General features: G+C 31.9%; 1 long non-coding RNA gene across 1 annotated transcript; it reads right to left on the reverse strand.

Annotated features, from left to right (window-relative positions):
• Positions 1-4,337: 4,337 nt before the first annotated feature.
• Positions 4,338-7,089, reverse strand: LOC143066581 (uncharacterized). The gene is made up of 2 exons (XR_012975684.1): positions 7,005-7,089; positions 4,338-5,226 (listed from the first exon to the last, which is right to left on the reverse strand). It is a non-coding gene; the product is annotated as an uncharacterized LOC143066581 (long non-coding RNA).
• Between the last annotated feature and the right edge of the window lie 19,613 nt (positions 7,090-26,702).

Genomic DNA, 26,702 nt, shown 5'->3' on the forward strand with positions numbered 1-26,702 from the left:
ATGAGACAACTTTCCATCAAAGTAAAAATCTGTTTCAAGTAAACCATTATAGATCAAATTAGGGCCTTAAACACGGAGCCTTGGCTCACAGTGAACACCACGCTATATAAGAACAAAAAAATTACTAGTGTTAAACCATTCAAACAGGAAAACCAACGGTCTAATTTGTATAAAAAAGTACAGGTAAGATTTTGTCGAATCAATTTGAACGAGGACAATATGATTCATCTTTGTCTAAAGTTAGTTTCATGGTTATCAATAAAGAAAGTCTTCCGTGCGTGCGTTGCGAGCATATCAGATATATATTATTTTGGTGCGTTCATTATAAAATTTGTTAAATGTTATATATGTGAACAATAATTTTGATACTTAGCTATTTGATTACGACATTGTTTATTAAACCCAAACGGTACTGGCATTTTCAAATTTTTAAAATGGTGGATTGAACCTGGTTTTATAGTGCTAAACCTCTCACGTGTATGACAGTCTCGTCATATTCTGTCATATTTACAACGATGCGTCAACAAAACAGACATAAAAGGTAAAATTGTCAAAATATAGGTACAGCAGTCAAATATTAATACTAATAAGTACTAATATTGATATAACAAAAACACCGCTATGATATTTTAAAAGTATCGCATTGATATTAGAAATAATAGCATTTGTATATTTATGTTTATAAGAAAAACACAGCACTTCAAATTTTACACGGACATACACGTTTGCTTCTAACTAACTTCTGAATGTATATTTAGACTCAATTGTTGTTTATATTTGAACAATAAGTGTTAAAGTTAGTAATTTCTTAATTTTTCGTTGCCGAAAACAACATTTTCCGCAGGGAATGTCTGCATATTTACAATTGATATTAGACAATATCGCTATGTGATATAAGAAAAGTTTTTATCGATTCGCTTCTTCCATAGACTGATAATATCATTAAATTAACGTTAAATCCATATTTTTCGAATTGGTGCTTAGCGGGCCGATACGAAAAGTCTATCACATGCTTCGATTGTTATCACATGCCTTTCCGTAACCTTATCGTATGGCATTACGGTGATACTCGTCAAATTGCGGAAAATACACCTAAAAGCTACGTTTTTAGTGAAAAACATTACAAAGTAGTATACAAAACAATTATTTGGATACTGGAAAGTATATTCTATAAAATAATGAAAATAAAAAAAATTATTAATTAAATGCATTTTTGAAAGTTTCAAACATAATTTAGAAAGTTACTTTAAAAGAAGTTGACTTTTCCAAACAGTGTTCATTATATGGGTCATTTTCAAAAAATGTCGAATTTTCAGTACACCCATGCTATTTTTTTTAATTTCTAATGGAAATTTCAATTGTAATGGTTTAAATGAAAGCTTGTCGGATTTGTGTTTAAGAACATTAATAATAAACACAATTTACATCTATTTTGATAAGATTACTAAACTGAATTTAAGTCCGATTTTGGGGGCATTTTTGTGCTCAATGTCAGAAAAACACATTTCAAATGATTTTTTTTCCGAATTTCTGATCGCCTTGATATCTGCAAATGGGACCTTTTAAGAACGTTAATTATTAATCTAACGAAAAATCGTAGCTTCTTTATCATTGTATGTAACATATTATCTGCAAACTAAATACTATCTGGAGGTTCATGTCCATTGTTACCCTACTTAAGGGCATACGATACAGTTTTGATTCTGTATTTACAGTTTGATGAAAATTTCCATATAGGTTATTTTTTTATGGAACATCAAACTGTAAATACGGGATCAAAACTGTATCGTATGCCCTTAAATCAGCCGTTGAATTATTCTCCCTATGGATATTGAATCAGTCAGTGATGATTTCAAAAGTTCAAAGTGATCTTTACATTTAAAACGCCTCGTTTCTTGAACGACAGTGTAGAGAAAAAAAATTCAAGACATTAAGTGAAAAAATAGTGTAATTTTTTCATGTCTATGCTGTTACCAACAACTTTGATTAATTACACCAACAGTATGCTTGTTAAAAGTGCAATAACGTGTTGGAAACCAAATTCACAATAGAAAACCATAATCACTTCACCAAAATGAGTAGTTATTCCACAACAGCAATCAAAAACAAAGAAATTTGTCTATCCTGTTATGGCTATCCTGTTACTATGGTTGCTATGACTACAGTGACAGGATAGACAATTGTAGACAAAAACGTCGTTAATTTTTTTATCTTAACATATAGTTGCAAAACGAATAGAATATTACTTGCCAATAATTAACACGTTCCGGGTACGTAGAATCCGATACCGATACCAATAGTATATTCACATGTTATCTATAACCATATCTTTACGTTCCGAATCTGACAGGCGCACAACCAACGGTGTATTTCGGATACATATAATGTGGCGAGTCAAACTAATTGAAAGTGCGAAAATTTTCCTCTAACAGTTCACCATACAAATAAACTATAAAAAAATCCGTTTGAAAGGATTTATATATCTGATCGATACAAAGCAAAAATACCTCTAACAAAAAAAAAATGAAATTAAAAATCATTCCGTCATGTCATCCACTATACTCGTTTAAACATGGGTAGGCGTTATATTTGTCGATTTTTTACACTGACTGTTTGGGTTTTGAGCTTTTTTTGATAACGACTGTAAAACCAAAAATAACGCACCGGATGTTCGAAATAAATAGTGTCATTTACATCGACATGGCGGGGTCTTTGATAGCTGACTATGTAGCATTGATTTTGCATATTAATGGAGGCGGTTCTGCTTGAAATTGTCTTATTGGTAGTTATACCAAATATCCTTACTTATCTATTGAAAAATGAGTACAAAATAGAGATTGTTCTCATGAAAAGGACATCAATTCCTATCATCAGCATTATATAACATAAAAGGGCAAATATTATTGAGCGTTTCAAGTAACGTTTTTCAAAGGGGCACTAGCTGTCAAATGCATGTTCACCGATTTGACTCAAATTCTCATATTTGATTTAAAACCATGTAAAACATTTATCGAAATATTAATAAAAAGTCCAAAATAAACAATTTATAGGCATGTCTATTTCCAGTGTCAAATTTTAACATCACACATTTAACGCGCGTCTGGCGTAAATGCAAAATTTCATTCATGGTGTCTATGATGTCTTTATTTAAAACCTTTTATCAAAGAGGGACGAAAGATACCAGAGGGGCAGACAAACTCATAAATCGAAAAGAAACTGACAACGCCATGGCTAAAAACGAAAAAGACAAACAGACAAACAATAGTACACATGACACAACATAGAAAACTAGAGAATAAGCAACACGAACCCCAACAATAACAAGGGGTACTCTTCAGAATGTAACAAAATTTGACAACACAGAAGATTGTCAAGTGAAATGTGTGACTGCTTGTATGGTTTGGTGCCCTAGACGAAACGTACATCGTCTCAACCTTTGAGAGTCATCAATGAACTAACAAATAGCTAATGGAAATGCCGCAATATCGTCTTGTGATGCTGATAGGTCAATCAAATTAATGCAGATATTCATATCCTTTTCCCGTATCTCACTCCGTGAATTGCGATAGGAGAAATTCTTATTCATGCACGAAATATATAACAAGCCACAACCATGAAAGAAGCCTAATTCATGCAATATCCAACATTTAAGATTGAATTGGGGTCGACTCTCTTTTAAAAAAAATGTTTTTCTTCATGCTACGCCAGATATGATCTATATAATTCATCTCATATAGACATACCTTGGGACTGTTACTGGCATAAAAACAAACTATTACGGTGAAAAATTAATTCTGAAGTATGTAAAAAGTAAAGGTAGGGCTAGCATAACATTTAAGAATAAGTTTCAACTGAAACAAGATCAGGCTATATCTATAATACTAAAACAACGAGGTCCAATTTGTCAGCCATCATGGGGTAAAAACGACAAATCAAAGAATTCAATTTAATATATAGCTAATATAGGACAATGGTGACTCCAGACCCTCTTGTTTTCCACATAATTAATATTGCCAATAATTAACACGTTCCGGGTCGAATCCGATACCGATACCAATAGTATATTCACATGTTATCTATTGCCTTATCTTTACGTTTCACATTTGACAGGCTGACCACCAACGGTGTATTTCGGATTTCGCTATATACACGGGTCATAATCACATGCAGGGTTGACACTACTAAATTCAATCATTGTCAAATTGTTCCCTATTGTAATATTTTAATCAGTAAGAATTTCTAAGATGATAATATGAAAACTGAAAATCTGGACGTAAAAAAAGGCGTATAGGTACAGTTTTCAATTTGTTAGCGGGCATGACGTAAAACAGCGAATCAAAGAATTCAATTTTATTTATAACTAATATAGGACAATGCTGTTAATTGTTTTGGTTTGTTTTCCAAATAATTAATATTACCAATAATTGAGAAGTTCCAAATAGACGGATTTAAACACAAAGATTTTGAAAGCAGAGAAAACATTGCACTTTATAATCGGCATGACTTTATTATGCAGATGACAATACCAATACTAAAAAAAGGCTTACGCATATATATATACTTAATTCAGTCACGGACCCTCGATATCACGGGTGTGTTCTGACTTTATCATGCAGATGACAATACCAATACTAAAATAAGGCTTACGCATAGTTATATACTTTAATTCAGTCACGGACCCTCGATATCACGGGTGTGTACTAGTAAATGTTTAAAATATGCCGCACAGTAGTAGTGAATATCAACTTTCTAATCTAGGATAAAAATTATGATACTTTTCATGAAACTTCACAGTAAAAGTGTCACAGTGTTAGCCCCAAAAGGAGTTACTATGGGAAATTGGATTGTCAATATTTACAGAAATGCAACCTATAAATGATTGAATGTGTAGATTGTAACCATGTGAACGGGGATTTCTTTGATATGAAATGTTATAGTAGGAGCAGTGTCTTCTTATCATCTCTTAAGTAGGTATTTAAACGCAAATTGTTGCCTAATTTATTGGATAATTTTTAGAAAGCAGACCAATATTAAAAAAAAAAAAACGCTGTAGAATAAAACAAACAAAATACATTTAACAATCATTGTAATTTATAAACAATATGTAACAGTTACAGCTTGGACGTACACATAAAATGCCAATACCAAAAGCATTTACTGCTTCACGCATAGGTCGGGATGGGCAGTCATCTCTTCAATTATTGTCTTTGATATATTCTGGTAGTACTGAAATTATAATGTAAAAAATAGTAACAAAAAAAAACCAAAACAAAATTAGTTTGCAAAAATTAAATTTTACAAAATTGGGATAAAGGGAGACAAAAATAAAAAGACACGTTTTACGTTATACTTGACTTTTGTATACAGAGCAACTAATATAAAGGGGTACTCAATACTTTGACGATACTATAATATATTGGCTCGTTAAATTTTCATAACGAACTTCATCGACGGCTTTGATACAGAACCTACCTCTCGTGTGTTTTTTCTATTTGTTAGAGTCCTGAACATTCATGAAATAGTTGCCACTGAACGTTCATCAACCAACAATAAATGATTAATCAATCAATCTTTGAGACATATTATATTTTTACTCTGACATATTTTTTGGTTTTGATTCCCTATTCCCATGAATCATTATATGCAAAATATCGATACTTAAAATCATCTCCATCACAGTATAGTTTTGAATCACAATTTAGTATTTTCTGTAAAATTGACTGCGGTACCAATATTTTGACAACTTTACCCATTTTACCATAATATATAATGGAATTTGATGCGACTGTCATACAGGTGAGAGATTTAGCGCTATAAAACCAGGTTCAATCCTCCATTTTCTGCACAAGAAAATGCCTGTACCAAGTCAGGAATATAACAGTTGTTGTCAATTTGATTTTGCCATTTGATTAGGGACTTTCCGTTTTGAATTTTCCTCTGAGTTCAGTATTAAAAACTAATGGCATACACATCAAAGAGAGGCGGATCATTCCAAACGGACTTGCTTATTGTTAAAGGCCGTAGGGTTATCTGTAATTTTTGATTGATGTTTCATTTGGTCTCTTGTGGCGAGTTGTCTCATTGGTAATCATACCACATCTTCTTTTTAAATTTCAAAATCATTATTCGAAATAAATTGACAACGTAATGGCCTAATTTAAAAAAAAAAACAACAACAAAAAAACAGACGAACATCAATACACAACACACAACATAAAAAACATAAGACTGAACAAGATGTAATACTGTACATGTGTATATAATTTTAAAAATGAGGATTTTATAAATGGCCGAGTTATAAGATAAATGCAGAGGAATTTTGCCAAACTAATTTTATGCAAAAACCTTTTTGTTTTAAATGTTAGACTTGTTATTATATAAACAAAGAAATGTATGATTCTATAAAAGCTATTTCTGAATTATTCAAAATTTTATCTTTAAGTGTTTCTTTCTATTCATAAAATAATGCTTATCCCATGTACAGTTTATGAAAAAGTGTGCTGTTTATTGCTTTTTTTATATATAAAATCTATGAATTTTAACAATGTTCAGAGACTTTTATCTATCATTCTATTTTGAAAATAACACTTTCTAACTACTCTGAAAAAAAATCTATCATCTTTAATAGAATTGAAAATGGAAATGGGGAAAATGTAAAAGAGACAACAACCCTACCAAAGAGCAGACGTTTGTTTAAACACTACACTTTACTTTTTTGGTATCAAGAAGTGATCTTTTTTTGTTTGATAGAATACTTAGAGGTTTAGCTACATTAGCTATAAAACCAGGTTTAATCCTCCATTTTCTATAAGGAAATGCATGTACCACGTCAGGAATATAACAGTTGTTTAACATTCGTTTGATGTGTTTCAGCTTTTGAGTTTGACATGTTATAAAGGACTTTCGGATTCGAATTTGACATGTTATAAAGGACTTTCGGATTCGATTTTGACATGTTATAAAGGACTTTCGGATTCGAATTTGACTTGAAGTTCGGTATTTACCTCATCATTTGTGAAATAGTAACGCAAAACAGGATTGTGAATCATAGTCTCTGGTTCATATTTGTAGAACTGTACTAAACGACCTGAATTTTCCGTTCAGAATCTAATGCATCCTGGGTAATATTTTGAAAAGTGTACACCAAACCGTCGTGAATGGTTAAAAATGTCATAAACAATGGAAATTCAACCGAAGAAGTGATGTTACTTTCGCTTTGGGGTACGAACAATTTTATTACCCATGATTCTTTAGACTCTGAAACGGCCAATTGATCTAGTATCGATCAATAGGCCCACAATGTCAAGTTAAAAGTGTTCTTTTTAACTTGCATTTTTTCCCTCGAATGCCTTGCAAAAATTCATTATGCTTTTTCAACAAAAATTAATGAAAGCAGGCATATACATTATTGTATCTTATAGTATCCGAATATTATTTATTAAACGAAACACCGAGTCTTGTTTATTTTTATTTATTTACAATGGATTGGGAAACTTTGAATTTAACATTCTTTTCATTTACTTTCTTTTTTTTTACTCTTCCGAATACACAATTTCAATTTCAGTTCATCTGTCTAAGCAATGAATCATTTTGTATTCAATTTGACATATTTATTTATACTTCATGAACGATATGTAGGGAAAACGGAACTATTTATTCTGCCATAGGCGACAGTACTAACATTTTCTAAATTTACCAGTTTTTATAACAATTTGCAACGGAGCTTGTTTGTTATCCATGCCCACCGTCATTTTACACCAAATTTAAGAAATTTTGGAAGGAAGCCTTTTCGAATAATTCTATAGAAAATATTTCAATAGTTTTTTCAATTTATATTGTAAATTTACACACTGCAGTAATTCATAGATAATAAAAAAAAAATGATATTGTACCCTTACATCCAATTACAGCCCTCCTAAGTTGACTTCCTTCGCCTGTCTTGGGTACACACTATTTATTTCTTAGTAGAAGATAGTGGAGAGAATATTTCATTATTAAGTATTTATCGCTATTTTACGAAATTTTCCTTTGATCTTGCTGACTGATAATTTCTTTTATGAAAAATGAAAAATATTAAACATTATCAGAAGAAACTAAGGGAGCACGGCACGTCTTGCTTGTCGTAACAGCTGAAGCGAGAAAAAAAAATCGGTCTCGTTGAGATGATCAACGATAATCTATAATTATCGCTATTTTTTGCATTTTTTTTTTATCTTTTTTGTGATAATTTTTCATATCATTCTACACACTTGAGGTGGAAAATGATCGCTAGAAACTAAGGAGGGACGTGGCGTTGCTAATGAAATTGACATTAAATTGACAATGTCGTCATAGGTAAAATGGCGATAAACATATTATGTTGGTCATCTTAACTCGATTTTTTTTCTCACTTTCCGGTCAAGCGAGAAAGTCAATCTAGCTGAGACGATTAAAGATAATTACAGAGAAAAGCAATCGAGTTAAGATGACCGATGATAATCTGTTTATCGCTATTTTACCTTTGATAACGTTGTCAATTTCATGTTAATTTCATTAGCAGCGCCACGTGCCTCCTTAGTTTCTAGCGATAACATTCCGTTTCAGCCAGTATCATGATATGAAAAATTATAACAAAAAAAAATCAAAGGAAATAATGCACAAAAAAAAAAAAAAAACGATAATCTATAAATACAAGGCATCGTAGCATTCGAGATATCATGATCACGTGCAAACCTTAGCTCATCTCAACAAATCGACTAGTCTTTAGTGCCGTGTGGAGACAGTAGAGTGCCTCCCCGTGCTTAAGGTTTATGCTCTTATATTATACTAGATTATGGAGTGTGTGTCCGAGCGAGAACTTCTCTATGTTCATTACTTTAGGAATATCTATCAAAAAGTAGTATTTTAATATTCAGCCCCATTCATCTATTTAGTCAGACGTCAGTCGCTACCTTGATATACCCTATCTTTTGTTAAATTTGTCGGGTAACTTATGACAATAAGCATTTGACGTCTTGAGCCGAACAGTTTATCATTTTTACACAATTTAATCTACTGTGTGATGGTTCATATTCTGGACGCCAGTCTTTGCTCCTTTGTAATAAATCTACATACCAAAAAACAAATATGAAGCTTAGAAATGGAAAAATATTAAATACTAAACTCGTTCAAAGGGTATCTACACGTCTCAAACTTCAGAATCGCTTATCTAAAAATACTACAATAGCTAACGTTTTTAACAATAAAAATCGTGGTTACCCTTCTATCGATAAGTGTCATGCCAAAAAATGACTTACGTGTCCCCGTCTTTCCACCAACAATACAGTAAGGTCCACATTTAATGGTCGCACATTTTCTCTAAATTTTGAAACTGATATTACTTGAAAAACAAACAGTATTATTTATTTACTCACATGAAACAAACCGGGATGCGGTATTCAGTACGTAGGTGAAACTGGGCGATATTTATCTAAACGCACGCAAGAACACCTGTATCGTTTTAAAAGACCCAATAAATTCAAAAGTATCATTTATCAACATCTTAAGAAGCACAGTCATCCTATTAAATATTTAACAGTTCAACCTTTAGAAGTAGTAAATAAGCAGCCTGGTGAATCTCATTCCAAGTTTGTACGATCACGAAAAATAAATGAATTAAATTGGATTAAAAAATTACAGACAGTCTACCCTCTCGGTCTTAATGATAATATCATGGGAATTGGCAATATATCAAGAACCGATTCTGTTAACATTTTGGATATAGTTTCTAAAACTGTTCGTAAAAATCGTTCTCATGGACGCAGAAAAAATCGCAATCAAAGAAAATTTCGGACCAACCATACAAATATTTCGGACCTAATTTCCATTTCAAAAAACAACGGCAGACATTATCTGTTAACCAAGCTTTGTTCTTTACCTATAAATAAATTAAATAAAATTTTAGAGGATTGCAACACAATTTCATATTACAGTCCTAAGTATGAAATTGTCCAAATTATAATGGCATATTGTTATTCTAAACTGTTTCCAAAAATTGATCGCCCTGAAGATCATAAAAAACATTTTATTAAAATAAAGTATGTCAATAAAGGTTTTGATTTTGTAAATATTGCCGGTATTTTTAACGACCATTCTGTTAAAGACCAAATTCCTGGATATTTTGATAATACTGAACTCCCTCTCATTTGTTATATTTACAAGAAATCTACCCGAAAATATGTGTTTAATTATAGCCAATTGTGTAAAGATGTAAATATCACTGAAAATACACCTATGTCGTGTAATTGCAGTAATTCAGAATACACCTATGGACCAATTTCCCATGTTATAACAGGAGACCTTAACATCGTTCGCGACCGAGAGTTAAAATCATTCCTCAGTAAAGGACCTAAATATCGTCCCCCGTCAACTGTTAACTGGAATGAGTGTCGTAATATCATCAACGACTCACTCCGCGCCTACTGTTTGAAATGGGTAAAACGGGAAAAAGCTGACAAAAAATCTTTGGACTCTTTTTTTAATTCAGTAATGAAGATAGTTGATATTCGAATACAACATTTTAAAGAACATTTTACCCTCAACAAAAACTATAAAAACCCTATTTCGCGTATCAAAAATAAACTAACAGAACTAGCCAAGGAATTTGTTTTTGTCCCGGCTGATAAAGCTGCTAATAATATCATTATTGTTTGACGTAAATTTTATATAGAGGTTCTGCAAAAGGAAATCACGAATTCACCAACATTCCAACTGACTTCATTTTCAGAAAACGACATCTGTAACAAACATAAACTTTTAGCTACTTCTTTACAAGCAGAACCAAACACAATGAAAGTCCCAACTATGTACTGGCTTCCGAAGCTGCACAAAAAACCTTACAAATATAGATTTATTTCATCTTCCAGCCATTGTTCAACTACTAAATTGTCTGTTTTACTTACTAGTACACTTGGTACAATAAAAAACCTGATAATAAATTGTTCAAATAAGGCCTTTGAAAATAGTGGAATTAATTACTTTTGGAGTGTCAAAAACTCGTTGGAAGTACTTGATAAATTGCATGCATATATTGGTGATTTTGAATCTGTTCAAAGTTTTGATTTTTCTACCCTATATACCACTTTGCCTCATATTCTTATTAAGAAAAAATTCACATCCCTAATTAACTGGGCATTTAAAAAGTCGGAATGCGAGTACATATGTTCAAACTCTTTTAGATCATTTTTTAGTAGCAATAAACAAAAGAACTATGTCAATTGGACATGCTTTGATACTATTTATGCACTTGAATTTTTACTTGATAACATTTTTGTTCGCTTTGGAGATTCCGTATATCGTCAAGTTATTGGAATTCCAATGGGGACTAACTGTGCACCACTTATTGCGGACCTGTTTTTGTATTGTTATGAGTTACAATTTATGACTAAAATTAGCAAAGACCCATCAAAACAACATTTGATACAAAAATTTAACAATACTTTTAGATATTTGGATGATATATTGGCTCTAAATAATGACGACTTCAGTATGTATACTAAAGAAATTTATCCTGTAGAACTTACTTTAAATAAAGCTAATGATAACAATGACCACTGCCCTTTCCTCGATCTTGATATCTATATCATAAACGGGAAGCTTAATACAAAAATTTATGATAAAAGAAATGATTTTTCATTTCCTATTGTTAATTATCCATTTTTAGATGGTGACGTTCCCTTGTCACCATCTTATGGTGTTTATATATCTCAACTTGTACGATTCGCTCGTGTATGTAACAATGTATTAGATTTTAGCGAGAGAAATTTATGTATTACTGAAAAATTATTACACCAGGGTTTTCGATATCACAAACTGGTCAAAACATTTACTAAATTTTATCACCGGTATAAGGAAATAATTCGTAAATATAACTCAACATGCAGACATCTTATACGTTCAGGTATTTCACATCCAAAATTTTATGGAAATATTCTTTATAAAGCACAAAAATGTCAGTATTCTCCTCAGAAACTAACAAAACCTTTAAATAGACTTATTAAAAGGGGATATAGTTACGATACTGTTGTCAGGTCATTAAAGATTGCATATTTTGGCTTTAACATTGATTCACTGATAGGGTCTTTGCATCGGAACTAAACACATTTATTTCTAAAAAACAGTTGTTGGCATGACACGGGTTATGTTCTTCTCATATATTTTATGATAGTATGATACTAAACCCCTAACGGGAGGGATTGTACCTGATATTCATATGATGAAGACATAATCTTTCAATCAGTTTAATTGAGGTCTGGAGCTGGCATGTCAGTTAACTGCTAGTAGTCTGTTGTTATTTATGTATTATTGTCATTTTATTTATTTTCTTTTGTTACATCTTTTGACATCAGACTCGGACTTCTCTTGAACTGAATTTTAATGTGCGTATTGTTATTGTTTTACTTTTCTACATTGGCTAGAGGTATAGGGGGAGGGTTGAGATCTCATAAACATGTTTAACCCCGCCGCAATTTTGCGCCTGTCCCAAGTCAGGAGCCTCTGGCCTTTGTTAGTCTTGTATGATTTTAAATTTTAGTTTCTTGTGTATAATTCGGAGTTTAGTATGACGTCCATTATCACTGTACTATTATGCATATTTTAGGGGCCAGCTGAAGGACACCTACGGGTGCGGGAATTCTCGCTACATTGAAGACCCATTGGTTGCCTTCGGCTGTTGTTTGCTCTATGGTCGGGTGGTTGTCGCTTTGACATATTCACCATTTCCTTTCTCAATTTTAGCTTAATTTTCTTTTACATTTTAACAAAACTTTAGCTGCAAATAATAAGTAGATAAATTTAAAGCTGATAATTCAAAGAAAAAAGATAATTATTTCAAGTTTAAAAACGACAATTTATAAAAAGAAGAAAAGGAAAGGCCCTAACATCTGCGGTACGAAAGCGCCACACATTATTGTTTTTAATATTTCTTCCTATATTTGCGTTTTAATGCAAACATATGAAATATATCTATTAAAGTTATGTACACCGGTATGTAAACATTACCACGTGTATTTGTTTATAAATTTACACGTGTTTGAAAGTATATAATAGGTTAAATGTTTTCCATTGGTCGAGTTAGAACTGACCATAATATTTGAATAAGGTCATTTCAAATATTCCGTGCTATATTTTTGGCGGTTTTGTAAATTAAAGATATTGTCATTCGAGGTTCGCTTTTGGTGCAGTAAAGTTTCCCACTCTCCCACCCGACTTAATGTATTTTATTTGTGTTATTTTTTATTAATGTGAACAAGGATTTGTATAGTTACTATACAGATCCTTGATGTGAATAATAATGTGTGTAAGAACAGAATCTTTATTTGATTCATAATATGTATTTGCGTACATAATGAAAATTGTTTTTATTTTTGTAGATTGGTTTTTGTGTTTGTTACCTGCAGCGGCCTATGCAGACAGTAATTAACACTGATGAACATTATTACATTGCATTTGTCTTTAATAAAATTAAAGCTTTGCTGCACACATTCAGGCGAGCTGATCCCATACAAAGGTGTTGAGTTTATTTTGTAAATAATTTATGTTCGCTTGAAGTTATGAATTAGAACATAACATAGAATATCACACTGACCATTACCAACATTAAGCTAAATCAAGTCTATGCAGATAACAATGATAAGAACGAAAATGTAAATTTAAAAATTAAATATTTTCAATTTTTGAACTTTATACCATATACACAGAGGAGAGCAAACAACAACACGATCTTCAACATCTTGACTTTTAAAAGGACGAAGGCTTAGCCAGACTTGGAATATAGTTACTCTTGTGATATATTTTTATAAACTGTCAGTAATAATGTAATTTGATAAAATTAATATCAATTTTAGTAAGAATATGATATTATTAACTAACTACACTGTTATTGGACTTAATATGATGAAAACTGCCAATGCAATATAATGTGTAAACTGGGCCAATACAGAATAACTCGGCCAATACAGATTTTTTCCTGTATTGGCCGAGTTATTCTATATTGGCCGAGTTGACACAAGTGCAGGATTTCGGAACGTCTCTAGATTTTACATCGAAAGACACGATAAACACAAACTGAAAGTAAACAGTTGTTTTGAAGACGCAGTTGTCATTTAGTTATCTTAAACATGCTGAAAATGTCAGTATGGCATACATTTCAGGCGAAAGACGGTCACATCAATTTAAAAAGTACTTTGAAAGCAGACGATAGAACTATTTCAGGTTTGGGGAACAAGTTGATTATCACAAAGTTCATTTCTTGACCACCTCATAATATCACATCGATTTTAAATTAGTTTCTGCATAACACATGCAATGGCAGTACCTTTCCAATTACTATTTATGTGTTGCGTCTAAATTTAAGTTGTAACACTTTATAGTGACTGAAAAGGGTAGAAAAATTCATCTGATGAGAAAATGCTGAAGACACCTGGAAACAGCACGAGATCATTATGTATTGCATCTAATAAAAAGAAACAAACTGAGATTTGGATAGTTCCACTTCAAGGTAAAAATATTTATCTCTTTTGAAATGAAATTAAAAAAATATTGTAACACTGTAGTTAATTAATAAAGATATTATTACGTGTATTTCTGTATTGGCCGTGTTATTGGTCCGAGGCTTGCTGTATTGGCATGAGGCGAAGCCGAAGGCCAATACAGCTGGCCGAGGACCAATAACACGGCCAATACAGAAATACACGTAATAATATCTTTATTAATTAACTACAGTGTTACAATATTTTTTTAATTTCGTTTCAAAAGAGATAAATATTTTTACCTTGAAGTGGAACTATCCAAATCTCAGTTTGTTTCTTTTTATTAGATGCAATACATAATGATCTGGTGCTGTTTCCAGGTGTCTTCAGCATTTTCTCATCTGATGATTTTTTCTACCCTTTTCAGTCACTATAAAGTGTTACAACTTAAATTTAGACGCAACACATAAATAGTAATTGGAAAGGTACTGCCATTGCATGTGTAATGCAGAAACTAATTTAAAATCGATGTGTAAAATCGTGAAATTATGAGGTCGTCAAGAAATGAACTTTGTGATAATCTACTCGTTCCCCAAACCTGAAATAGTTTTATCGTCACGTCACGTCTGCTTTCAAAATACCTTTTAAATGAATGTGACCGTCTTTCGCCTGAAATGTATGCCATACTGACATTTTCAGCATGTTTAAGATAACTAAATGACAACTGCGTCTTCAAAACAACTGTTTATTTTCAATTTGTGTTTATCGTGACTTTCGATGTAAAAACTAGAGACGTTCCGAAATCCTGCACTTGTGTCAACTCGGCCAATATAGAATAACTCGGCCAATACAGAAAAAATCTGTATTGGCCTAGTTATTCTGTATTGGCCCAGTCTACACATTATATTGCATAGGCAGTTTTCATCATATTAAGTCCAATAACAGTGCAGTTAATTAATAATAAATTATATTTAATTTGTTGATATAACAGCGAAATGTCAGTGGTTCAACCTGAATAATTATAATTTGTTAAAAGTTTAAGGAATTATCATAGTTTAAGTATTGTCATGATGTTAGGTACATGTATGAATCATAATTTTTCAGATGCGCATGACCAATAGGATTGATTAAAATTGTCATAAGGTCATTTCAATTACTATTTTTTTTTGTAAAACTAATTCTTTTATTTCCTGTCAAAATTTTTCTCTCGTCAAATTGAAACAGTTTTTTTTTTTCATTAAATCTCCAACCATCCGCTGTAATTCCTGCTGTGCCACATTTTCTAATAATAGTTCGCGCAAGCGCGAGTATCAAATTGTTATAAATTATCATCAGCTAGTTTAGCTAGAGTAAAGGTACATTGTAGATAAATGTTGGAGTTATCAAGGTATCTAGATTGAAACCAGTTACTGTGCTTATCTAGTAACCTTTGGGGTACATAAACAAAGGCTTAAACAGTATAGCAAACTGCAGTTTGAAATCTTCTCTTGCAAATTGATCAACTGGTAAAATATTTTAACAGATAGCTCAAGTGCAAGATTGTTAGTATGGAGTGAGTGCTGTGAAATTAAAAGTTATACTTACCAACCAGCTCCTGATGGTTGATGTCTTTGTCATAAATTTCAAACAAAATAATGACTTACTATAATATGAGTTAATGATTTAGAAGGTCTTACTTTTGCATGGACACTTCTATCATACTGCAATTTGGTAAACTCTTTTAGCCATGATTGCTATTGTGACACCACAAAGGTAACTGGATAAGCACAGTAACATCTCCTGCTATACATGCATCATAATAAGTTTTCTGCGCCATCGTATACGATTGTTGCGCCATTGTATACGATTGTTCTTTTGACTAAAAAAACAACCAAAATTAAACACAATTCTAAACCAATTAATTTTCAACCGAATCGATTTTGAAAAACACGAACTCAAGAATGAAGAGAACAACACACAGTTCCTTTATTTATTTATCCCATTGGTATATGACATAGCATGCGTACTTAAAAACTGACAGGGAACTCTAATTACACGGCCGACACTCGGCTAACCGAGAGATTGGTCGGTTAATCTATATTGAGTATGCGGCTATATGGGCGATTGGTCTGTTAATCGGGTTGGTTATACGTCTGTTAAGAGTAAAACCCTTAATTTAATGTTAAACTCTATTAAATATACAGATTTTTGGCATGTTATAAGAACCAAATCAAAAAAAGAAAAGTGTCTGACAAAATGATATCTATCATAGAACATTTTGCATTTGTAAAAACATTTCTTAGTCTGCGCAGTTTTCAGTAAAACTAAAAGGCGTCGCGCAAGTATGTAGTATTTATGCTTATACGCATAGCAATTTTTTAATAAAAGGCGAAAACAAACAAATTTAGATATCATTTAAAGGACAAAAATTAGTACTGTGGTTCTAAAAAATAAATTGACCTTAGGAAATATTTCATAATTGTAAAATAACGTGAATAATACCACGTTTTAGTGAAAATGATGGGAATAAAGTCTGTTAATGGGTTGGACAATTGAAATTGTGTCAGTTAAGAGTTATTTAGCCACGACAATAATTTTGCTACCTTTATATTTTCCCCTTGAAAATCTTAAGAATGAGATGTTCCTGAGTAACAAAAAATGACAATACGTTGCCACAGTATCCTAGAAAGAGCATTTTTATTTTGACTTTCTTTGCATTTTATTAAAGGGTGTGTCACTTAAATATAGCGTGATATGGATTGGCCTCTGGAATATGCATGAATTTTCTATTGACATTTTCAATCAGCCTTAATTTTTGTGTCTGTTCGAAGTAGCACGTTCTCAATTCCGACTGAAAGTGTCTTTCTAATACAACACAGGGTACATATAACGTGTTCTCGTTCTCATATGAACATGATATTTGTCACTGGACGTTAAACCCTAATTCGTCAGTACTTAATCATATGTTGTTTACAAATCATTCTAAAGAAGTAAACGGAAAGGAGCGAATTTAGCTATATTTGGTTATTTTAAGTTTCAATTCATTTTATTTCTTCATAAGTGCAGAGGAGAACTACAGTTGTCTATGGTGGCCGGTGAAGTCCATTCGCGTTTTCGCGTTTTCTCGTTTTCGCCTTTCATATTCTATAGGGCGAAAACGCGAAAACGGGACATCGAGAAGTGAAAAACGCGAAAATGCGAAATCGCGAAGTCGAAAACGCGAAAACGCGAAGTCGAAAAACGCGAAACCGAAAAACGCGAAATCGGTTTCGCGTTTTCGCGTTTTCGACTTCGCAATTTCGCGTTTTCGCCACATAGAATATAAAAATCCGTTACTGTATCAACAGCCATCGGTGTTTCATGTGTGTATTCTTAAACAAGTATTATTTTTCTCTCGTTTTTAGCAATGTATCACTCTCTACTGTCCCTATCTATTATTCTATATTCTGCGTTTCCATCTAGATTCTTGTGTATACCATGAGGGTCCGGATTGGGGGTATTGTTTATTTCTGTATTCTTTCAATTGTTATGTCATTTTTTTCTACATTTTATTTATCTTACTCATTATTCTTTCTTTATTTTTCATATTTTGTCATCCCAATATATTTTACTTACTGATGTTTAGTAACATTACGACCTTTATCTCTGTTTTATATACTGGTTACCAATGTAGATGACAAATTCGTGTCATTCATGACGATTAAACAGAATCAACATGATATATGCGATCATTCTTGGATGAAATTAATATTACTTTAATATTACACTTTTTGAAACCATTTTTATCAATTTTCAATTCCGTGTGTTGTTTCCGTATATGTTATGTTTCATTGCTCATGTGTTGTTGTCGTATATTTTAGCCGCTTGTCTTGAGCCTACCCATTTGATCCGATAACACCCCATATAGCAATAAAATTATACTTTTATTGCTATTCATAACTCTTAACAGACCAATTAACAGACCGGGTTTTATACATCCGACCCATTAACAGACCAGGTTTTAAATAAAGATTGATTTATGTCACCAAAATACAGATTTTCGTGTAGATTTTTCACACAATGATATCAATATGGTTAACAAACATAATGCCTTTCTTTTTTCGGTGTTCAAAATATTGAATGCAAGTAAATTTAACCAATGTGTCATTTTGTGTACATTTCATGTGTGTAAAATGTGTATAAATTTATTGATGAGTAACCCGCCTTTTCATTTTATAGATCGTACATCGAAGCTAGAAAAATAATAATTACACCACTGAATTCGGTACATTGAATTGTTTTGTTAGACATGAATACTTTTTATGATGAAAATATAATTAGAAAGTTATACAATGAAACATGCTGAACTTTCAATGATTTTCTCGATAACACCTGATTAACAGACTTTAGCCAACCCAATTAACAGACCAACCGCCGATATAGCCGCATACTCAATATAGATTAACCGACCAATCTCTCGGTTAGCCGAGTGTCGGCCGTGAATTAGAATGTTGTAATAATCTAAATAATAAACTTTCTATCTATCTATCAATAATTTTGAATAATTTAGATAACAAATTGCAATGGAAATTTCAGGATCATACTAGACAATTAAAATGAAGTACACATGAAGTACACATATAATTATGTGCTGATTATTGTTTGTTTGACTAATTTGACATAGTGATTTCTTAAATAAATCGATGCATACGATATTTGTTAAAATTCCAAGCCCAATGACAGGTGCTCTAATTTTTATTTTCATTTTTAACTAAAAATGTACAGGGTTTTCAAACTTAAATTATGACCATTTGCAGGTTACTACGTTGCAGAGACATATAATACGTATAATATTATATGTCTCTGGTTGTAGTTTCTATTAAGACATGTGGATAGTAAGGCCCTCAATGCTGTTTAGCTCCGTATTTTATTTTGACATTTTTACCTCTTTTTTTATATCTCTTAATATCTTTTAATCGTAGCACATACACGGTGGGTAAGGTTGCCAAGCGAGAAAACGTTCTGTTCCGGTGATTTGGTACTGACTGGTGCTGGTGATCATTGAAAATATGTAAACAAAGACGAAACTAAAACTAAAAACTACTTTTTCTTGCATAAAAAATGAAAGGATATAGTTACGATGTTTTAATTTTGTTGCTTATGGGTTCATAGGCCAACAATGTAAAATGTGACCTTCTAAACTGTTTCAGTAAGCGTAACACCGATGTGCTAAGTTTTAGAAAATCTAGCCCGTAAATAAGAGCTGAAAAAAATAAAACAAAAATGCCCCTGGAGTTCGTTTCTATACCCAAATCCACACGACAAAAATATTGTATGAAAAACCTGCGCAATTTTCTCAGTTTAGACATGTCCTGTTTCTGTGATGGTGGGTCCTGTCATTGTGCTGGTGATTTTTGGTAAAAAGTTGTTACTATTTTACACAAACGTTACAAAATCAATAAAGTTGGGCAGATAATTGTATTCAATCGGATTTATAATTGTATTCAATCGGATTTATGACTCCGATTTTTACTTTTGTGTATCCATTTTTCTGTTTAATAAGCGTTTATAAATAATCGTAACTAATATTACATAAAAGGGCAAAATCTTCCGTTCAATATCATATGAAAATATATATATAATTAGAATAGTTTTATTTAAGATATTAACATCAATTCTCTGTATGCATCAACCAACAGCTGGCCACATAAAAAAAATAATGTTATAGAAAAACTACCTCTAACATCAAAGTTAGTTGCATTATTCATAAAAATCAGTTTAAAATCTTAATTATCCCAGTCCTTCTTGTTGGTTGCTAAGGAACATAAATTTCCTTGACAACCAAGGAAAAATTTACCTCAAAATGACCAAATTTCAATTATGAACAGCTCATTTATTATGGCAGATAGCTTTACATAGTTTATCATTTAATGAACAACAGAATATGCTTTATAAAAATATATTTATCAAAGTAAATCTTATACGGTGAAATACAGTATAGAATATCAGAGCTAATAGCTATTTTAGGTACTATGGATGTTAAAAACCAAAATTGGTCCCTATAACATTTTTTTTGCAGAAATATAGCCAAAACATGACCCACTACACTTAAAGATTAGGTATTTAGCTAAACATTAATGAAAAAATATCTCTGGGTAAACATATTTTAAATCAATGGCGGATAATTAAAATTGGGTCATATTAGGGGTGTAAACTGTTCATGTAGGCCAATTTTTCATATGTTTGCTATCATACCAGACAATTTCAACCATATAAACCAACTAACATGTTATATTGATGTTGGTGTTTGTTGAATACAAATGTATGTTTGTTCAAATGACTGACCTACGGTTGACGATAAAAACTTAATGCAAACCTTAAAAAAGAGGGGAGTGGGGGCTAGTGATTTTTTTTTTTTTTTTTTTTTTTTTGCACAAAATTTAGAAATAGAGAGGCACTAAAATCAAAGAATTTTGGTATGGGTCTTTTATGTGACGATTTCTGCGTTTTCGGTAAAATCAGATGTAAAAAATCAGCAAAATCATACCGATTTTTGTGTTAAATGGACCACCTTATGTACCAAAAAACTTTTTTTATTCGAAAAATTTGTCAGTTAACAGTTTAAATGATTGAAATCTTCTCTTATACCCATGAAAATAACAAAAAATGATATGCTTTATCTCATTTTTATAATAAAATACAACCTTAGCCATTTCTACTTGCTATACTAATATATACATATGATGTCACGTGGTTTCCATGGCAACCAGACTATTCAGATTTTTTTTATTGATTTTATTTTTAATTTGACTGTTAGTTTGGACCATTTCAACTTAAAAAAAAGTAATCGAATAAAAATAATCTGGCCAAAATTTTTCATATTTGGTCTATTATTACAGAGAATTGATGTTTAAAAATAGCCTTAAATCATAATATGCTAACTAACAATTAAAAGCGCTTGAAGTAAAGCGACAATAAACGTTTGACTGGTTTTTTTAAAATTAAATATACGAGGGTAGATGATCTAACTACTGGTGCCTCTAATTTCTTCCTTAATATACACACTGTTTCAAATACACTTCGGCTGGATAAATAAAACAACACAGACTTGCTTATCATACATGATTGATAAGAACGGACTGCAATGGAACAAGATGTAAACAATGCAAGTCAAAGTTACCTTCAACAACGAGCAAAAAACATAACGTATGCTAGCTATTAAAATGTAAACGATTAAAAAATGAAAACGTTCGGCCTGATTTTAAATACAACTTTGTAAAAAAGAAAAATATGACAGATTGCAACCATCGACAACCACTGGTTTTGGGCATTCGTGACAGCTAGTTAACTATGTTAACATATTTGTTTGTGCTCCATATTCCCTCCTCCACTCAACATAACCAACCCCTCCTCCTTTCCACCTTTATTGGTACAGTTGTGTAACAACACAACACTTAAAATTGAGAATGGAAATGTGGAATAAGACATAGACAATAATAGTGCATTGACTTGACACATCAACAATATAGGGATGAGGCTTAGAAACGGGGAAATGCGAGGCTGTGCCGAGCATTTTCCCCGTTTCGGGCCGAATCCTTAACTGGAAGCCGGATTGTCAACTATTAGATAAGCCATGTTCTATTAGATTAAAAATCTCAATCGGTACTCATCAAACAAATTTCGCAAAACTTAAGTTCACATTTTAATTTTGGTTTAGTACAACTTTAAAACTGTACAGTAAATCTTAATTGTGCCCACAACAGTTATTGTCATAAATATGTGCTATATGTCGTGTACATTTTATAATTTTGTACAGGTTATTACTTGTACAAAATCTTTGTACGAGTAATTACTTGTATGGTGCCATCATACATGTTATTATTTGTACAAATATAATTGTACCAGTAATTACTTGTACAATTTTTGTTCAGAAAAAGATTATAACTTGTACAACACAATATCTTTGAGTTATATGTGTTCCTACTTTTGCTTTAAACATCCTTTCTATGAGTTTGTAAGTCTGGAATTTTTTGTTAAATTGTCGGGTATTTTTTTTTCTCTTACTATTTTCTTGTATTTATTTCTTTTTTCTTTTCATAGAGCGTATGTATTTTTGAAATCTATATTGTATTTGTTTTTCTTTTCTTTTTTTTTCAAGTGTGTATTCTGAACTTAATGTTTCTTGTTGTTGCATGAGATATACAAGTACCCGGCCACATCCACTCTGTGTAGTATTTCTGGTTGATCCATATGATGAGTTAAGGTTTTTTCAACTGATTTTTGATAATTCGTTCTTATGTTGTAATGTTACACCACTGTCCCAGATAAGGGGGAGGTTTAACATGTTTAACCCCGTCACATTCTGTATGTATGTGCCTGTCCCAAGTCAGGAGCCTGTCATTCTGTGGTTGTCGTTTGTTGATGTTGCATATTTGTTTTTCGTTCATTTTTGTACATAAATTAGGTCGTTAGTTTTCTCGTTTGAATTGTTTAAATTAGCTATTTCGGAGCATTTTTTAGCTGACAATGCGGTATGGGCTTTGCTCATTGTTTAAGGCCGTACGGTGACCTATAGTTTTTAATTTCTGAGTCATTTGGGCTCTTGTGGAGAGTTGTATCATTGGCAATCACACCACATCTTCTTTTATTAGTATTATGTTTGAAATGTTAGAAGATTTCAGACACAGAGCGGTCGCAAAGTGACATCATAAGCTAGCATGACATCTTGAGAAAATTTAGCTATAAACAGCTTGTTGCAACTTAAATACGGACTGTAAGTGACAAAATTGTTAAAAGTACAAATAAAATAACACCTTTCTACCATTTACTTACAAAAAAAATCATGATAAAAAGTTGCATACTGTGGATTCATTATTATTCGTTTGATACCAATTTTCGTGGGTTTCGTGGGTACATATGAACCACGAATTTAAATGTTCAAAGAAATATTAGTTTCTAACAGTTGTATTTAGACTTTGGCAGAACCACGAAATCACATATCCACGAAAATTTAAGGTTTCCGCAATCCACGAAAATTGGTACCAACGAAAACAGATGAATCCACAATATGTAATATCATATATTGGAATTTAAGGTAAAGCCTAATAGATCAAATAATGGTTTTTTTTTTTGCTCAAGAAAAAGAAGCATGACATCTGGAATTACACAATAAGTTTGATCTTTTCATTTACATTTGCCTATCGTACAGCTACCCTGACAACTGCTATCATGGTATTAGTCACCACTTAAAGAAAGCACTTGTACTGCTTTCATGACGTTAACCTCCGTGCTCTCTGTTATGTCCAACATTGTCAAATCCTTTCTCTGAATGTTTTTGATTTGATTTCGACTCATTAAACCAATCATGATTCCAACTTTTGTTCCTATTTTTCAACTTTCGGCAATATTTAGTACAACTTCTTTGATATTTCTACAGTCAATCAGACCTCTGTGTACTCTTTGCACTGTAACATTGTCTCCAATTTCTAAATCTTTTAATCATCATTTGGTATGTGCTGTTCTTATCAAAGAGTAAAGTTCATCAACTGCACAATATCAACAATTTCGTCTCCTTTGCGAATGTGTTTTTCAATTACTGCTTCATCTATATATAATGAATTGTACAAGTTATTATCTTTTTCTCAGTAAAAATTGTACTAGTAATTACTTGTATAATTGTATTTGTACAAGTAGTAACTTGTCTGATGGCTTCATACAAGTAATTACTTGTATGAAAAGTTTGTACAAGTAATAACCTGTACACAATAATAACATGTACACGACATATACACAAGACATTTTAAACGATTTGTAGACGATACTAAGTAGTTTTTACTTAATTGTTACCAATGTTTCGGCCATTTTAAGTTAAAAAAAAAAGTCCACAATACTATAATCATTGTGTGTGTCAATTTGTTTAGACAAAACAAAACGGCAAAAACTTCGAATACGAGAGAGTAGTTTTGTTTAGATGAAATTATTATCTGTAGATTTGTAGATCTATGTATATGCATAGTATTTATTTTCGAATGACAATTTATTTTGGGAGGTGGGTTGGTGGTGGTTGGGGGGAGGGGATCTGGGATTGAAAATGGTAAAGAGACAGTCGTGTTTGAGTTGATTGTGTTGTCCCGAAAACGTTTAAAATTAAAAAAAAAAAAAAAATGATTGATTTATCTGGCTTTAGATTGTTTTTTTAAGTATAAATTAAAGCTTCATGTAAATATAATAATACTGAGAATTCACATTAAGAAAGAATAATAAATAATGTATAACTTTGTTATTACGAGTCAGGGTCTATTTGAAGTAAAATTATAAGCATTTAACTAAAAGAGTATTTCTTACTGGTATGTTTTTTCGTTCACTCATTTACACTCATTTTCATAAAAATTTTGGCATATTTTATTTTCATTCATGAAATATATTTAAAGATAGAAAAGTACATGTAGGACCTACATGTATCGTTCAACTTTTAAATCTGCTTCCAATTTTATTTTTTATCAACAATTTTAGAATCTCAAAGCTATTTCAGTGTAAATAACTTTCACCGTGACATCCCTCTCTCTCCCTTATTAAAAAAAAAAAAAAAACGCTATACTATTGTCATCCTTTTAGTAAAATACTAAATTATTACATAGAAATTTGATTTTAGCTGCTAAAGACACATGATTCTTACGCGCAGAAACAAGACTAAGATTCATTTGATTGAAGAAAAAGAAAAGTATCTGCAGTATCGGACAAATTTGACAGAGAAACAAATTGAATATCACGGATACACTGACTTTATTATCTGAACTCACATGATAGTTTGCCGTGATCAACTTTTGTTGTGACTGATTTTCATATGATGAAGACAAAATCTTTCAATCAGTTTAATTGAGGTCTGGAGCTGTTAGTAGTCCCTTGTTAATCTATGTATGATTTTCATTTTACTTAGTTTCTTTAGTATTAACCTACTAGTAGTATTCTGGCAAGGAATCGAACTTCTTTTGAACTGAGTTTTACTGTGTGTATTGCTATGCGTTTGTTTATTCTTCATTGGCTAGAGGTATAGAGGAGGGTTGACATCTCAAAAACATGATTAAACCTGACGTAATTGTGCGCATGTCCAAAGCTAGGAGCTTCTGGCCTTTATTACTGTAGTCTTGTTGTATGTTTTTTTTTTTTTAAATTAAAGTTTATATTTTATGGAGTATACATGTTATTTATGGGCCAGCTGAAGCTCACTTCCAGGTGCGGAATTTTTTCGCGGTGTTGAAGATACATTGGTGGCCGTCGGCTGTTTTCTGCTCTTTGATCGAGTTGTTGTCTCTTTGAAACATTCCCTATTTCCATTCTCAATTTTATTAGAAAAAAGTCCTTTACTTTATATTTATGCTCTCCAATTTTATGCGAAACCTTTCACATTTTGATTTTTCGGGTCATTGTTGAAGGTCGTACGGTTACGTTTAGTTGTTAACACCCACTTCATTTGGTTTCTGATAGAAATTTGTTCATTGGCAAACATACCACATAATCTTTTTTATATATAGGTATTGGATATTTTATACCTATTTTGAATTCATGCAAACGGATGGTAATCCCACAAGTCATATACATATTGTCTTATCTCAAAAGGGACAAGAGGGGTTTCACTAACAGTACTAGTGAATTCAAAAATAATAAAAAAATACAGCTAGTAAACAAGGGTAAATTATTTTCTTTTTAATAATAGTTCACAACAATGTCATTTTTAAGAAAACAGATAACAGCTAATTATAGTCAGTAACAGTTAACAGCACATATATATCTTCAAAATAACAGTTATCAAAAGTTTAAAATGCTTCAAACATCTCAACAAAAAAGATCTTGCACCCCCTCCCAAAAAATCAAGTTAAAACAAATTAGACTCAATTTTGCTCATATGAAATATCCACCAAATATAAATATACTTATTTTCTGCATCAATGATCTTGAATATATGCCACTTTTAACTAGAATATATAAAGGCACATAACTAGGACGTATGCGCACAGAACCAGTGCCGTTTTACCAAATCACCAGCACATCGTCAGGACAAATCCGTTTGCGAATTTGCACGACTTTTGCAATGAAAAAATGTTGTGATATTCCTCGCATGGTAATTAGGACATATAAGAGAACAATTAAGCTACAGAACGGTTTTATTGCCGTTTTTATACAATGTAAGCAAACCCCACCAGCTCAGAATCATGACCCACCAGCACCAGGCAGGACCAAATCACCAGCACGGAACGTTCT

The sequence above is a fragment of the Mytilus galloprovincialis genome, chromosome 3 (assembly GCF_965363235.1).
Source record: "Mytilus galloprovincialis chromosome 3, xbMytGall1.hap1.1, whole genome shotgun sequence".
In the NCBI taxonomy this organism is placed as follows: domain Eukaryota; kingdom Metazoa; phylum Mollusca; class Bivalvia; order Mytilida; family Mytilidae; genus Mytilus; species Mytilus galloprovincialis.